Source organism: Temnothorax nylanderi, unplaced genomic scaffold, assembly GCF_030848795.1.
Source record: "Temnothorax nylanderi isolate EJ_2023f unplaced genomic scaffold, tnyl_v1.0 TNYL_tig0412_pilon, whole genome shotgun sequence".
Lineage (NCBI taxonomy): Eukaryota > Metazoa > Arthropoda > Insecta > Hymenoptera > Formicidae > Temnothorax > Temnothorax nylanderi.
In genome coordinates this window covers 64,961-77,929 of record NW_027249474.1, presented here as the reverse complement: position 1 = coordinate 77,929, position 12,969 = coordinate 64,961, and the positions used below count along the sequence as shown (strand labels likewise).

Sequence of the window (12,969 nt, the reverse complement as noted above, 5' to 3'; positions counted from 1 at the left end):
TTTCGGTGCCGATTTTTAACAACAAAATAAATAATTTTAGTTAAATGTGGTATACCACTGTAAAGAGTGAACCTTTAGCTACAAAATTTATATAGGAAATTTTTGTCTACGTCGCTTTGTTTAACCGGTATAGAGCAAAAACGACAACGGTGGAAAAATTGAAATCTCAAAAATGCCGGGGTTTAAACGTCACACTGCATTTTCAATACATATACGTACATCTAATCCTGAAAAATGATAGGATACATTTTAATAATTGTTTTTTAAGAGAAAAATATAAAAATTTATTTAAAATTTTTATGCGAAACATTATTAAAAAATAGTTACGAGGGTTCCTCTTTCCGCAGAAGTCACTCGCCCGACTTGTTTCACTCCTCGACGTCCAATGACTCTATTCGGTGTCTGAACGGTTGTAATTCCCGTCTCATCCATATTCCATATGCAGTGAGCCTGGAAATGCCCGGAAATGCCTTGGAAATGCATCCGGACTGCTTACTGACCGATTAGCCCCAAACACAAGTTTCAGGTTTGATCGCCCACGAAATATTAGACATCAACGATAATGAAAAAACTACACTGGATTCGTGTTCAGCATGCATTACTCTTTATAATCACGTACCTCGAGATTTGGAGAGCAAATATTATTGCAGATATTACAAAATTTCCACGCGCAGAAAATGTAACTTTCACCTTCCGAAAACACGTTTGCCCTCGTAAAAATCATAATACGGCAGGTAACCTGCCGAAATTCCGTTGGTCACATGGGTACCATAAGCAGCGTTTACAATGTTAATAGCGAATTCGCACAATATACAGGTTCCGAGATATTTGAATTGACGCTTCAACCCCGTTGACGTTTTAGCCCCGGTCTCCCCTATATAGTTATAAAAAATGTTATGTAGGTGTTAATTTCAAGAAATCTTAAGCCTAAGAGACGAAACAATAAACCCGTGCATATAGATATATATGACGCACGCACACACACACACATACAAAATACATAGTTATAAAAAATGTTATATGACAGTTAATTTCAATAAACCTTAAACCTAAAAGACGAAACAAGAAACCTATGCATGTAGATATATGACACACACACACAAAACACAAACTTGGAAAAAAAGTACATTACTGTATGGACATACATGTAGAACCAAGGGCTTTGGTTGTACTGCAGCATTCTGAAGATTCTAAATCTTCATGTCTTTCAGAATTTTTTTCACTATTGGATGCTACTGTCGATAGAAAATAGTTTTTGAGAGAAGGAATTCTCTGTAATTCTTTTTCTTCTCTTTCTTTTTTCTTCTTCGAATCTTTTAGTTTTTTCCAACCTCCAGTATTTTTACTCATTTTATATGTATTGTATATACATATATGTCTGAATCAACGAACTCTATGTCAATGAAATTCTTATTATTTCATATTATATTTCTTTTCAACTTTTCGTGGTTTGATTCAGAAAAATTGGTAAAGCCCAGAAGCCCGTTAGTTTCTCTCTTTACTATACACTAGAAAAGGCGAGTTTACATTGCGCGATCATATGTTGCAGTATACTCAAATCCCTATATTAACATACTTTGAGGATGGCAGGCATGGCAGCAGTGCTGTCGCAGAATAGTAGCCACCATTATGAAAATAAATTATGAAACGCGCGAATATTCAAATAAGAACTGAACTGAAATACAGTCATACTTCTCGTAGTTTCCATTTTAGCTTTATATGAAGCTAACTTTTAATAAACAAAGATAAAAAGCTAGTAACTGGATCGACTTTTTTCGTAAATTTATCATATTAAAAAAGTGCCTGCCACAAAAGTGGTTGTGGCATTTACACCTATTTTACTGGGATAAGTCGTTTATAATTTTTTCTTTCATTTCTTCCGGGAATCAAAGGACCGAAAGAATTTAGGGCCTAAGGCTCTAGCCTACTCAGCCTTACTGTTAATCCGGCACTGCATACATGCATATAAGTATATATTGTTAAATATATCTTTATTTCTTCTCTCCTAACTCTCAGTCATTTGTCTGTACCTCAGCTACTCGATCCACCTCGGTACGAGCCAAAGAGAGAGCGAGAGAGAAGAAAAATTTTCTATAATAAATTAACCCTGTATGATTTCATGGAATATATAAATCGCAAACCTAAAGAACAAACTGGAAATAATAAGTTATAAAAGATAATCCATCATTTGACTACTAATTAACCGAATTTCATAATAATGCGCATATATATAGTGAAAATAAGACTGCATGCATACAAACAAGTAAAAAATAAGTCAGAAAAGAAAAGAATTATAAATGTAAAATATTAAGAAGTTTTCTATTTTTTTTAGTGACTTTTTTATCAACATTTTTGGATGCTTTATTATGTTGAGACAAAGTATAGTAAATACGCATGCGCAAAAATAGTTTTATTAAATAAACTGTTGGAAAATTTGGACATGGTGCTTCAAAAGGTACGGCTTGTGCAAGTTCAAATAAATATTTACAAATATTTTTTTGGAAACAATTACTTTCAAAAGTAGTGACAAATATTTTTTCTAATTCATGTATATAAGAACAAAAATTATGACTTGCTACGTTCAAATTTCCAAATTGATTTTCTTCTGTGGCAGTAAAAGCTCGAAAAGAACAATATAAACTAGTATCATCTATGACAGTCTTGTTTTCATTCAGATAAGTTGTACACGCTTCACATGTATGTATTTGTAGACATTTCTTTATTAAATACCCGCATACATATCTAAACGCATTTTCTTCTGGCAGGTCCATATTGTAATAGTCATGATTGGGGATGTCTAAAATTGGACGCGCCGAAGATGGAATAAACGCAGAAGATGATGAAGGACTCGAACATGATTCTACAATTAAATTTAACATTTCATCTGTATCTACAGCACAATTTTGCGTATCTGTATGTTGTAACAGTTTCATACTGAATAATTTTTTAAAAGCGCGAGTAAACTGTATTGGTGTCGGATTTAAGCAATTACCGCCTTGTTGTCTAATGGAACCAAAAAAATTTTCAATACAGTCTTGATTTATTCTTCGTGTGCGAAGATATGGAAAATTATAACATTTTAATTTATTCCAAAGTAGCATTATACTTTTAATTGTTATTTGCCAGCATTCAAAACAATTAACTCTAACACGTGAACCTTTTTCATTAATTACATTTATATTTTTCATAAAATTTATCATTTGTTCTAAGAAATTAATTTGTTTTTCGCTTTCTGTAAATACTTTTCCATATTCTTTAGGGTTATTTATTGCAGAGGAATTTAAAATATCAAATAATTTGTCAAAATGATCAATGAAATCTATTGTTCCTACTGCCTCACTTGAAAGAAAGCCAGAGGACATCTGAGTACACATACCTGCAGCTACGCGATTACTAAAAATTTGAACGGCATATTTAACTTTCATTTTTTGAAAACTGGTAGGTTCAATATGATTTTTAGATAGTTTCGGAGCGGTTTTAATCCATTGCTTACTATCTATGTTATAAAAATCGACAATATGAGTCCATAAAGCAACTTTGTCAATTCCAAATTCTATACGATGTTTGTATAAATTATAGCGTGTTCTTTTCATTAAATGGGGAGTATCAAATATGTACAATATTTCAAAATCGTCAACTAAAAAAATTGAATTGTTTATTAAAATGCCTAATTCACGAGACAGCTGCATGAAATTAGACCCCATATCCGAAATTAAAGCATGCACGGTAGCACCACAATTATGTAATTTACGTATAATGTCAAATATAATAGGTTTTAATACATCTGCTCTACATGTTGTTTCAACAAAACAAAAGCAAACTAGAAGTTTCCAATCATCTGCAATGCTGCGTGCCATAACAACAAAAGCATTTTTTGCAGGTTTCGCTGATCTCTCTTTGCCTGTATTTTCAAATCCAACTATTTCATCTTGTGAAAGATTATAAAATAAATGAGCTTTTAAACTCATTTCATCGATGCACAATATACAATGACGTTCTAAAGGCGGTAATGAATTTAATTTTACAGATAAAGCATCAAAAATTGTGTTGTTTATGCCGGGTTTAATTTGCCATGTGTGCGTGAATGAATGTAGACCACGAATGGAAGGTAATGCAAACTGTTTCCTAAGTTCTCCATAATTTCGCGGACTTAAAAAAAATAAGCTTAAAGCAAACCGTTTAAATTCAGGACTATATCTTCTCCCATGTTTGCTTTTAATTTGCGCGTCAATTTGTGCAGATAATAATTGTGCAAAATTAGTCGGTAGTAACTTACAGCCTAATTGACGAAGAATTTCGTGTTCCTTAGATTCTTCCTGAGACTTTGTCTTGCTTTCCAGGTTCTCAACTTTCTTTCGAAGCCGTCTAAGTCTTTCACGCAGCATTTTATTTTCTTCATGCCCCACGTTCACCTCGACCTTTTGGTGAGTCTATAAAGCTTTTTCGCTCTTATTGCATCTAACTTTTTTATCTATTCTAACCTAGGTGGTAGTAGCTTTAATTTTTCTTAACAAAATTATTAAATTACAAAATTGTTACTTTATTCAATCCAAGTGATATCTACCTCGAAAAAACCTAAATAACAAGTGGTATCTATTTAATCGAAAAAAAAACCAAGTGGTAGTATCATTAATTTTAAATTCAAAAATAAATAAAATCTATTCTAACCTAGGTGATAGTAGCTTTAATTTTTCTTAACAAAATTATTAAATTACAAAATTGTTACTTTATTCAATCCAAGTGATATCTACCTCGAAAAAACCTAAATAACAAGTGGTATCTATTTAAAAAAAAATATGTGAAATCTTTTAATACTGCGCCAATTACAAAGAGAGAATATATATATATATATATATATACCTTAACAAAATTATTATTATATCACAAAATTGCGTTACCAAACTCAATCCAAGTGATACGTACCAACCTAAGTGGTAGTAGCCTTATTTCTCCTTAACAAAATTATATCACAAAATTGCGTTACCTAACTCAACCTAAGTAATGTTATTTCAAAAAAATATATGAAATCTTTAAATTACTCCAACTACAAAAAAAATATATATATTGCTTTGAAAAATAATTGTAGCGCAACTACTCTTAAAAAATAAAACAAAATTGTGTTACCTAACTCAACCCACGTGGTATGTATCTTTGTATTCCTGAGGGTCTTTTTATCAATCTAAGTGGTAGTAGTTTTAATTCTCCTTGATAAAATTATAATATTACAAAGAATCATTTTAATCACAAAGAATTAAAGAGGTAACATTATAAAATAAAAATATTTAATTAAAATAAAATAAATAAATTTTTCTTGTAAAAAACTTGGCGCTGCTTTTTTAAGGTCTATCCAGACAAATTTACATCGCGCATAAACATAAGCGTAAGAAATTGATTGGTTCATATATATGTGCAAAAGGAAATAAAGACCAATTCATCTCTTTATGCATATGCTTATGCACCTATGCAAGTTTGTCTGGATTGACCTTAAAAAAGCAGCGCCAAGTTTTTTACAAGAAAAATTTATTTATTTTATTTTAATTAAATATTTTTATTTTATAATGTTACCTTTTTAATTCTTTGTGATTAAAATGATTCTTTGTAATATTATAATTTTATCAAGGAGAATTAAAACTACTACCACTTAGATTGATAGAAAGACCCTCAGGAATACAAAGATACATACCACGTGGGTTGAGTTAGGTAACACAATTTTGTTTTATTTTTTAAGAGTAGTTGCGCTACAATTATTTTTCAAAGCAATATATATATTTTTTTTGTAGTTGGAGTAATTTAAAGATTTTATATATTTTTTTGAAATAACATTACTTAGGTTGAGTTAGGTAACGCAATTTTGTGATATAATTTTGTTAAGGAGAAATAAGGCTACTACCACTTAGGTTGGTACGTATCACTTGGATTGAGTTTGGTAACGCAATTTTGTGATATAATAATAATTTTGTTAAGGTATATATATATATATATATATATATATATTCTCTCTTTGTAATTGGCGCAGTATTAAAAGATTTCACATATTTTTTTTTAAATAGATACCACTTGTTATTTAGGTTTTTTCGAGGTAGATATCACTTGGATTGAATAAAGTAACAATTTTGTAATTTAATAATTTTGTTAAGAAAAATTAAAGCTACTATCACCTAGGTTAGAATAGATTTTATTTATTTTTGAATTTAAAATTAATGATACTACCACTTGGTTTTTTTTTCGATTAAATAGATACCACTTGTTATTTAGGTTTTTTCGAGGTAGATATCACTTGGATTGAATAAAGTAACAATTTTGTAATTTAATAATTTTGTTAAGAAAAATTAAAGCTACTACCACCTAGGTTAGAATAGATTTTATTTATTTTTGAATTTAAAATTAATGATACTACCACTTGGTTTTTTTTCGAGGTAACAACCACGCGTGTACTTGGCGCCCTTTTTTTACCTTTTTTGAAAAAGGTAATTTTGTACTGATATCATGCATTTTGTAGTGTTACGCATCCTCTTCTAATTAAATAGCGCGCGCGTCTATAATGTCTAGTCTTATAAAGAGTATATCTTACAAACAGTATGTACAGATTGTAAAGCTAAAGATGTTACAGGCTATTATTTCTAAAGAAACAAAAATTTCATAATTTGCTTAGTTTTAGAAATAATAGTTTGTAACACCTTTAGTTTTATACCCTGTATACAGGGTGTTCCTCAATGTTTGGTACTTTTTTTATATTTAGATAGAGCGAGCCAAACTGAGTCGAAAAGTCATGTACCATTTTGCAATTTTCGCAATAGTTGATGAGTTATTAATGATTAAAAATCGCCGTATTGGCCCGGCCCACCGCCAAATCCAAGCGCGCGGCGAGATGCGGCCGCCCCGCGGTCGGCGCGCGGGCAGTTGTTTTCTACAAGCGTCGATGATTACGCACGAGCGGCGCGTAACGCCGGGCCCCCGTTCTGAGCGATGATAGTTTCTCGCCTTTTTTAAATAGAAATAAAGTTTTCTAACAACATAGAAAAATTTTTTGTGCGTACGTATGTACATCAAGAGACACGGCAGTGTCTCGCGCCAAGTATACGCGGAGCGAGACCGACCGTGACTCTTTTACGCGACGCGACGGGTTGCGAGTATACGAGATGTTGAGATCTCGATAACGAGTGAACGGATCAAGTTCTAAGTAGGCTTGATCGATAGCTTGGGGTCGAATTAGGGGGGGGGTTTCTGTTATAATATTCCGCTACGTGCCCTACGAGCGGAGATATTGCGACGCAAAGTCCAAATGTTGAAAATTTTATTTTAAGATACTTTCTTCTACGTCGACCGCTCTCATCTCAATATAACATATATATAACAGAAAAATGTCACTTTCACTTTTTCGACACTGGCGGCTAACGGCGTTAGTATCGCAGCGCAGTGCAGTGCAGTGCAGACAGTGCGTTTAGCGCGCTGTCAGTCAGTTCATCAATTATATCGCAGCGCAGTGCAGTACAGTGCAGACAGTGCGTTTAGCGCGCTGTCAGTCAGTTCATCAGTTAACCTATCTCGTCGAGAGACACGGTAGTACGCGCGGAGCGAGACCGACCGTGACTCTTTACGCGACGCGACGATTAATTCAAGGTAATTGTTTTATTATGTAATTATCTCCTATTCTATATATTACTGTTACTTATTTTACTGTTTACTACGTTTACGCGAGTGTTTACATACAGGTTAACCTATACTATATTATTATATATTGACGGCAGGGAACTGATACTGAGATCAATCAATCAAGGAGTTGACGGCAGGGAGCAGGGAGCTGATACTGAGATCAAGGAGCCTGTTCACACGAGGCGCGATTGCGGCCGCACGTTAACGTTTGCACGAGCCGCACGCTGTCGCGAGGTAAGGTGCGACAACGCGCGCATACGCGCGTACGCGAAACGGTAGTAACACCGTAATCGTGCCGGCGATATACTGAATTTGAATTGCTTCGTGCTTATCTGGAGATTTCGTATCCCTACATCGTGTTACCACCGCTGCCGGAAAAGAAGGTTCTCTACGCTTGGCAGAAAGTGACGACTGACACGTTCGATCCCGACTTCGTTGATCGCAGAAGAGCTGGACTCGAGGTACGTTTCCGATTTGCAATTATAACAGTATCGTGCGATGAATGTTGTACTAACCTCAAAGTCGGAGCATCCTTGCTCACCGCTACGGGATCGACGTAAAGTTTTAGCGGATTTTAATCTTCCGAATTAGCGTCGGAACAATATTAGTCTTCCATTATCTATTGCCTCACAACTTTTCGATTTTAATATTCTGTAGCTGTATAGTTATTTGTACACAATCGTGATATTAATATACATCAGATTGTTCATGTTTTTGTGCTGTTACAGTTCTATGATTTAGAGGAACTGTTTCGTAACGGTGGCCCCGTGCCAGATACAAATTACATATTCCTGGGAGATTTTGTCGATCGGGGCTAGCTTAGAAACGTTTACTCGTCTGCTCACACTTAAAGCTAAATGGTCCGACAGGATCCGACAGGATAACGTTACTACGCGGTAATCACGAAACTAGACAAATCACGCACGTTTATTTGGATTTTACGGTAAGTGCGCAACGATACTTTCTTTTCTGGGCTTTTTTTATTTGTGTATAATAAAGCTTTGATTTCATTGGTCTCTTCATTTTCTGTTCTAGATGAATGCCAAAACAAGTACGGCAATGCTAATGCGTGGAAGTACTGTTGTAGGGTATAACTCCACTTTTGATTACGCTCGAATAAAATTCTGTTTTAGTTAATTGATGAACAGGTTCTTTGTGTACACGGTGGATTGTCTCCAGCTATTAGAACACTAGATCAAATTAGAACGATTGAAAGAAATCAAGAGATTCCACACAAAGGTATTAATTGTATAAAGTGATATGTCATTGCAAAAGTTACATAATAATTAAAAGTTACATGACTGGATATTTACTGTTATTGTACAATAATAATAAAATATCGTTGCTTAATTGCCATATTACAGGTGCTTTCTGTGATTTGGTCTGGTCCGATCCAGAAGATGTAGAAACATGGACAGTAAGTCCGCGTGGTGCAGGCTGGCTGTTTGGCAGCAAAGTGACTTACATGTTCATGGAAGTGAATGATCTTAAACTCATCTGTAGGGCGCACCAATTAGTTCAGGTAGGTATGTCTTTGCTCAAATATTTCTGTCGCAGATTTTTTTAAATATCTCGGAAGTATGTATTGATGACGCATATTTTTATCATGCAGGTTATAGGTACATGTTTAATGACAAACTCGTCACAGTGTGGTCGGTCCCAAATTATTGTTATCGATGTGGTAACATAGCTAGTATCATGCAGTTCACGACAGTGGATCAGAGATCACCAGTGCTGTTCCAGGCAGTGCCTGATTCCGAGAGAGTAATCCCACCTCTAATGCCCACTCCGTACTTTTTGTGATCTATCTTAAGTGGCTCATCTGTACGAATGCGGAAGAGAAATGTCTGTGTCTAGACTCTACGGAATCACATGATTTGATTGGCCGGATCCAGGCTGGTACCATGACGGACCCACACATTCATGAGAATATATCATTGATTATATACATATTACTTTAGAAAATTTTGATTCCCTTAAAAGAAATTATTTGATGCGTTCTACGATCAAAGTACGATACTTAGAGAGGACTGAATTGTCGTGTGATTGATCTTATTCAGGGAATGTTCTTTAGATTTTTTAAGAACTTTATCAGGTTTTACATGTTGTAAAGTTAATTACATGTTGTAAAGCTAACTTTTATATATCTACATAGTATCTGCCATTGCATCAGCCTGATTTTTGTAGCTCGAGAAAAAAAAAGAAAACGATATTTTGCATCAGAGCAAATGTGAACATCCTGTGGTATAGACGCTTTTGCTGTCTACTATGTACATTCTGTAGAGCATTCATATCTCAGAGCAGCATTCTGGACTTTAATGTTCAAAAGACTAAGAGCTTTTAAATAATTTATGAGCGCGAATAACGCAAATAGTCCAGTGCTGTGTGTGAATATAAAAAGAAAAGAAAAGAAAAGAAATATCACGTTTAAACATTCCGGCAAAAAGTACACTCTCTGAGTACAGTAAATGCTTCTCTGACATTACAATCGTTGTGCGTAGAATTCAGATTTATTAAAGCGTGAGCATATATAGTACTGTTAAGGTCTTCCTGAACATATAAATGATCTGTTGCTGGTTTAGGTACTGTGTGTGCTGCGTACCGTTCTTTTTTCTTCTAAATGCGCAATCGGTGTTCTTAGCAAGAATCGTAAATTCGGCTCTTTTTCGCCGAAGTACAAATAGCGTGTAGCAGTAGCCAAAGTTTTCCTGCTTAGGTAAGGAAATCCGATAGCGGGATCGTTATAGCATCTGTAGAGAGTTGTCTTATTATTTTTATGCACATGGCATTTTTTTACGCTTAATTTTAAGAAATTCCGAGCTCAAATATTGTCTTTAAACTACCTTGACACACATTAATGTTCTTTTCAAGAAAGATATCCACCGTTCGTTCGTCACACACACTTCTCTCTTCTATATATATATATATATATACATATATGCCAAATCGCTGACGTATTGAATAATCGTAATTAGCTAATTGTCATAAGTTCATTAATGTAGGGAGCAACTTGAAAAGAAAAAAAACCGAGACCCTTAGCAATGTGCCTCTAAATTAATAAGCGTTTGTGTAATATAATGATACGATATTGATATGACATAATTAATGGAAATGCACCGGCCATTGCGTATCATAAGCCTGAATTCTGACCATCGATTTTTGCTAGCTCACGATAATTCCTAAGCGATCACAGACCCGACAAATATGGCATTGACATTGTGGCACAGGCTGTCAAGTTGAGACTACTCTATTTTGAATTTTGTGATATAGACCGAAGGAGGCGTGTGCAATGGTCATGTCGATGTTTATAACGACTCTCCTTGTCGCACCATTCGAAGAGGTGTTTTGCGAAGACCCGTTATTCCAAGAAATGTAATAAACTTTTGAACAGTGCCTTCAGAACTATAACACGACGGTCTACTAGAAGTATAAATGCTTTCTTATTCTATTTCATAAGCCTTCCGCTATTGTTTTGGAACGAGCCTTTGCTTTTTCGCGAAACTTTTCTACGATATTTACGTTTTACGATTTTACTACCTTTTAGGTCTACTCTTACAATTTTACATCACGCGCGCGCGGTATATTCTCTATTTGTACTACATATTATAACGTACAATTACAATTGCGCGATACTTTACGCGAGTAATGTATTACATAAGGTAGAGAGGAGCGCATCTAGAACGAATTGGGACACGGAGCTTGCGTTACAAACTCGACTCGCTACATTTGCAGCCTCCGAGTCGTGAAACGGTTTTGCAACGACGGGAACGCCCTACGTGCGGTACGGACCCTGGTGGAAATCTTCTCATGGGTAGGCAAAAAGGGTAGGCAAAATTATAATTCTTTATATTTTAATTAGTAACTTCACTATCAATTTATTTTGTAATTACGCATTATAAAGATATTAATTACAAAACAGACACATTAAAATAAACTACAGCGATAAACAATATTACACATTGATCTTTCATTACCCTGGTGGAAATCTTCTCATAAGTAGGCAAAAAAGGGAAGATACTCATGGGGAGAATTGGGACTTTTTTGCCTACCCATGAGAAGATTTCCACCAGGGGATATCATTAGAAATCCTTAAAAAAAAAGAAAAGAAGTATTAGCCTCTGTATCTATTGGGGTGTTCGCGGCGTTTCATTTACCGGAATGCCTCTGTCTGTGATCGCTTTAATCTTATCGAAGTGTCCAAGCGCTTGCGGCGACTCGATATTAATAATCGGTAAGCTCGCGAGAGAGAGAACAAATAAAGACAATTTGCAAGATAAAAATAAAATAACGAAGACTAATTTAGCTTAATGTGCTCCGTGCGGGAGCTTGAACACTGCGCATAATCCTTAAAGATCTCACAGGTAGACACCATTTTAAAACGATCATCATGTACCTTGAAAGTATAGACTTTGTTATGTTAATGTAATGAAGAACGTCTGTAATAAAAATGCGCAAAAAATCGCACTTGATCGCATCGTCAATAATAGAGAAGAACACGATCGCATAGTGCAGACCAAACGCTTTGGACCAAACGCTATGGTACATGAGCATATTTACAGTTCGAAGACCAAGAGGCAGAGCCGCGGGGATACGACGACAAGAAGAAAGATGTCGTCAGCTAACTACCATTGGGGTAGACGAGGCAGAAGACCGAGACAGTAACATAATTATTTTTAAGCCGTATTTTTAAGCAGTAATATAACCCGTCAGTATTATATATTCGTACCTCTGACCATACACATATGAACACACACATACAAAGTGAATATGTGAATATGCTACGTTTCTTATACATACATGAAAACATAATTGCTAAATAAACATTTAATAAAACTATTATATTGTTATTTACTTCATACTTACCAAATCAAGTTTTATTTAATATGTATAATCTATTGTAACTGTAAATAAATTTATTATTTACTGTATAATTAAATGCTGGTACATTCAAGAAATTTGTAATTCTGACCTGGATTTATATCCTGTCTAAACTACACATGTATGTTTAAATTGATGTTTTACCTAGTTATTGCACCAATAATGTTTAAATAAATCGTAGCTTTAGTTTTTAACGCAGGAAAAGAAAATTTAACGTTTAAGCGCTAACCAATGTTGATGCATTTTTCTGAAGAAATACTTACATATTGATTTTGTTGCATATTCGAAATCTAAAATCCAAGCATGCTAGAAGCACTTTCATTATCTTCAATGTGTCAGGTATTTTAAAAGAACACTAAATTTATCTTTAAAAATAGGCAAAATTCAAGCAGCTGTAACTTTGTTAAAAACGAATAAAATTTAAATTTAAAAAAAGGA

The 12,969-nt window shown here is 34.4% G+C and overlaps 1 pseudogene; it reads left to right on the top strand.

Moving 5' to 3' along the window:
• Positions 1–7,943: 7,943 nt before the first annotated feature.
• Positions 7,944–12,117, top strand: LOC139782428 (serine/threonine-protein phosphatase 6 catalytic subunit-like; annotated as a pseudogene).
• The last annotated feature ends 852 nt before the right edge of the window (positions 12,118–12,969 follow it).